Source organism: Lactuca virosa, chromosome 4 (genome assembly GCF_052849685.1).
Source record: "Lactuca virosa cultivar CGN04683 chromosome 4, Lactuca_virosa_CGN04683_v6, whole genome shotgun sequence".
Classification (NCBI taxonomy): domain Eukaryota; kingdom Viridiplantae; phylum Streptophyta; class Magnoliopsida; order Asterales; family Asteraceae; genus Lactuca; species Lactuca virosa.
Window position 1 is genome coordinate 160,882,847 of NC_136429.1, and position 4,589 is coordinate 160,887,435.

The following is a 4,589-nucleotide window of genomic DNA, read 5'->3' on the forward strand; positions in this document are numbered from 1 at the left end:
GGGGAGTTATGTGAAGATTATTCATCGGGCGCTTTTCACCCTTAATGGGTTTTATAATCATTTTTTGATTATAAAAGGGGGGGAATGAAGAATGGGTATTCGAAGCTTCGGGTATTCATTTGTGGATTTGAAGACCGACATCATTTCGAGGGGAGTTTGGTCTTGATCGCGCGAGCTCGTTGGATATTGAAGCCAGGACATCCAATCCTATCTTTGAGGGGGAGAATGTTAGGGTGCAAAGTCACGCTTGGATGTATTTGTGCTTACCCACTTGTATTGTGTAATGAGTTGTCTTTCCTATAAATAGGAAGTGAGTGACACTCATTTATGTAATGTTCATTTTGGAGTGTTAGACTAGAGAGAGAAATTGTACAAGACCCACTTTGTATGTTCTTTCTAGATCTAATGAGAGCTAAACCCAGATTTATTTACTCAATGTGTTCATGATTTATATGATGATTCACTAAATCATTTCATATTCCGCATATGTCATCATAATCAACACCACTACAAGCATCTCCTCTTTATTGTGCACCATTTGGAGGTATAAAGCTCCAAAATTGGCTTATGTTCCTTTAGATCTTAGCTAAGCATTTTTTTTCTTCCTTTTCGTCCCCAAAGTTTAGGTCTTGATGAGTATGAGGTACTCCTAAGCCTTCAAGGTGTCCTTTCATACGTTTTAAGACATCTCAAATCATAAGATGCAAGCTTGGACCTTGATTTGTCCCCATCCAAGAGTTAGAGTGTAGAAAAGGGTGAAATAAGCTAGGTTTTTTGTGTTGGGCTTCTAGTAGCCATGCAAAGGCATAAAGTTTGCAACTTTATGGCCTTAGGGTAATTAGTGGGTTCAGATCTAAGTTTTGGTTGTAGGGTCTTAAGGTATTAAGACATTTTGCATGAGTTTGCATGATGGGTGCGTACGTCGGGTGTAACTCCATGTACATCGTGCATATTGCATCCCAGTCGCGATCCACCCGCTTCGGCCGAGTACGTTGCACATACCAGTTGGTACGCCGAGCGTACGGACCAGTCCAGCTTGGGGTGATTTTTGGGCCTTAATCGTTGGGTTTGCTTATTGGGCTGGACCATGGATTTTCTTGTTGTTGGACCACTTCTGATGATGGGCCCATATTGGACCTTGGATGATCCTTGGGTTTGGGCCTAGGATTTTACCAGGCTTAAAAGACTAGCTTGGCCCTTTTTACCTTGGTCATTAGGCAAATGTTGTAGGTTTTTAGTTTTGGGTTATGTCTCTATTATTAATTGGGACTCTATTGTTTAGTTAGCACAGGGATTTCTCCAGTCCAGCAGCCTGAGCGTTTATCTAGGATTTACAGTAGTTGAGGTGAGTTTCCTCACTAGATCCATGGGTCAAAGGCACCAATGTCGGGCCATTGTGTGTTGTGTAGAATTTTGGATGCTATATGATGATTATATGGAAGACCAAGATCTGGCCCCTGGCATTTGTATGAAAGAGCAGGATCTGGCCCTTGGCAGCTATATGAAATACCAGGATCCGGCTCCTAGCATTTGTATGAAAGACCGAGATTTGGCCCTCGGCACTGGACAGAAAGACTATGATTTGGCCCATAGGATTTATCTTCTTTCATGTGTGATGTTTAGTACTTAGGGAACTCACTAAGCGTTATGCTTACAGTTTGTGTTTATGGTTTCAGGTACTTCCAGTTCCAAAGGTAAGGGCCCGGCGTGGTGGCACAGCATCCTCCCCTCATGGTTTCCGCATTTGAAATAATTTGTACTCTGATGATTTAATACTATGATTTGTATGGGTTCCGAACAATTAATTAATGTTTTGAATGACTTTTAATTGAAAAAAAATATTACTATTTTGGGATGTTACATTTTAGAAGAAAATAATGGTTATGATTACAGGTATTATCATCAAAACGTTAAAAATTAGAAATGTTGAATACTAATTCTTATTAAATAACATTTTTATAATGATTTATTAATCGTTGTGTGCCAAGTTGGAAGAAGGTATAGGTTGATTGGTTTCCTAGCGCACACAACACACACAGAACAAAGTAACTTGATTTTCCAGTTTTTTAAAAATAGTCTGATTTGTGATTTATGATTTTTTTTTGTACAGGTGAATGAGCTCAGATCAATTGAGAAGTTCAAAATCTTTAACACCAATAATTTGTGAGTCCCGAATGTTATTAAATATTACAATATATCACAATGTAATTATAGGAGGGGTTGCATACAATTTTATTAAAATTCAATGATTGAATTATAAGTAAGTTACATATTTGGTCCCCAAGTATAATTGATTTTTACAGCAATATGTTATCTCTTGCAATTATGGTCCTTATTTTAAATTTTTGTAATGTTTTACGTCAATGTTCCAAGTGAAAATGACTATTTTTTCGTCCCTGGGTATAGCAGATTTTTTGCATTTTTTGCCCCTAAAAAAAGTCATTTACTTGGAACAAGGACCAAATTTGTTATAAAAGAAACCCAAATAAGGACCAAAACTACAAAAACCAGCTATACTCAAAGGAGTAAAAATATAATTAACTCTTGAATAATTTCAATCACCTATTTCCAACTGAATACTAAAACTATATGCGGATTGGACAATACTGACCTTGTAAGTATTAAGTATTCGAGGTGGGTGAACTTGAATGTTATTACAAGACTCGTACAAGCAGTTGCACTTAACATAGAGAGTATTCAAAATCCAAAGGTACTTTTTTATAACATCCTACTTTTATTTTTCCTATTACAGCATTATACTTTGGAAAGTGTTATAATTTAGTAGATTTGTCAAAGCACGGTTCCTTATAAGAAAAAAAGTGGAAGGTACATTGTTGTAATGCAAAGAAGTGGAAGTAGGAATCCTATAATACACAAATACATGAATGTAAGATGCTATTTTCTTGCATTTACCCTTATTCAAATCATTCTTATTAATGGTTGAGCGTATATATTGTATTTAATAGATCTTGAGATGTCATCACAACTGAATATTACTAAAAACAAGGCAACTAATGGAGATCTTTTTCAAAACGAGACAATGAACATGTGAGATTGGTTATATCTAACGAACAAACAATCGAAGCCAATAAGTTGCAACTTCAAACTAAAAATAGAGAAAAACGGCTCAAATGGTGGATCAAAGTTGTCACATTATCCATTGTTGTTGTTATTTTATCAATTGTTTTCTTGTAATGGGGGAGTGCCTTTTTCTTTTTCAGAAGGTATATCAGTATTCTTATCTACTTAAACGTAATGCAAATTGGTATGCCTATATTTTTTAGGTAATATAACAAGTTTAAATTCAAAAACTCAATATGTTTTTTATTTAGAGACTGAAATTCGGTATACTTATTCCATTGATCAATGATGGTGGTATCATGGAGGTTATGAGTTCAAATCGCCCTCCCTCTGCCTACTGTTAAACAAAAATTGGTATAATTACTTGTGGGTGGAGTCGCTAGGGCACGTGATTTTGCCAAAAAACTTATTTGATGCACCTTTGGCAATTGTTGACAAAAGGCAGCATTGACACAACCAGCTGAGGTACCTTTCTTATGTGTTCCTTTGTGCCATTCTAAGTTGTAGAGTGTCGTTGTTGTTGTCATCCATGGTCATTAAGCCATGTGTTACTCGTATTTATTTACAAATAAAAGATGTAACATCTCCACAAATTTATTTGATCTATGTATTTTTAGGTAATGAATTTAATTGGTGATATGCAAGGAATAGTTGTTGTGATGTTGGATGACAATATCGACACTACTAGTTATTCATTCAATATATGAACCACTTATACTGTATCGAAATTAATTTTTTCATTGTGTTATTTTTCAGGAACTATTTCTAAAGGTGCACCTCTATTACATGAAAATGGAGACAGGGGAATGTATGCATGTTGTGCTCATTCTGTAAAATATGTAAGACTGTTATTCTGTAAGAATATGTATGAATTTACATTCAGATGTCCATGAATATATAAGGATTTTGTTATTTTTCAACTAGTGGTTCAAGAATGTTGTCTTTTTTTCAAGAAGTTTATTTACTCAAAATATATATTCTATCAGAAATATGTATCCTAGAATTCTTATAGAATGTCATTCTAACATAATGTCATTTTGATAGAATAAAATCAGGTATAATTAAAAATTATGTTACAGTTAAAATTGAATTAATTAAAAAAATTATAATTTTTAACTCAAAAGAATTAATTATCCCCAAAATTTTGGATTTTCCTTTTTTAAATTTATCTCAATTGACAAAAATTTGGATTTTCCTTTTTTATATTTATCTCAATTGACTAAAATACTTATTAATCGTTTTCTTAAAATAACTAAAATTATTGGTCCATAATCAACCCTACTTCCACACAATAAATAGTTAAAATACAATAACATATATATATATATATATACACACACACACACACACACACACACACACACACACACATAGGGTGAGCAAAATGTAATTGTTTAAGTCGAATCAAGATGATCGATAACCGGATCGGTTAGCCAATACAAGTGTTCGTCCTTTTTCCGGTTAGAACTGGTAAAAGTCCTTACGTAGTCCGTACAAATAGTTAAAGT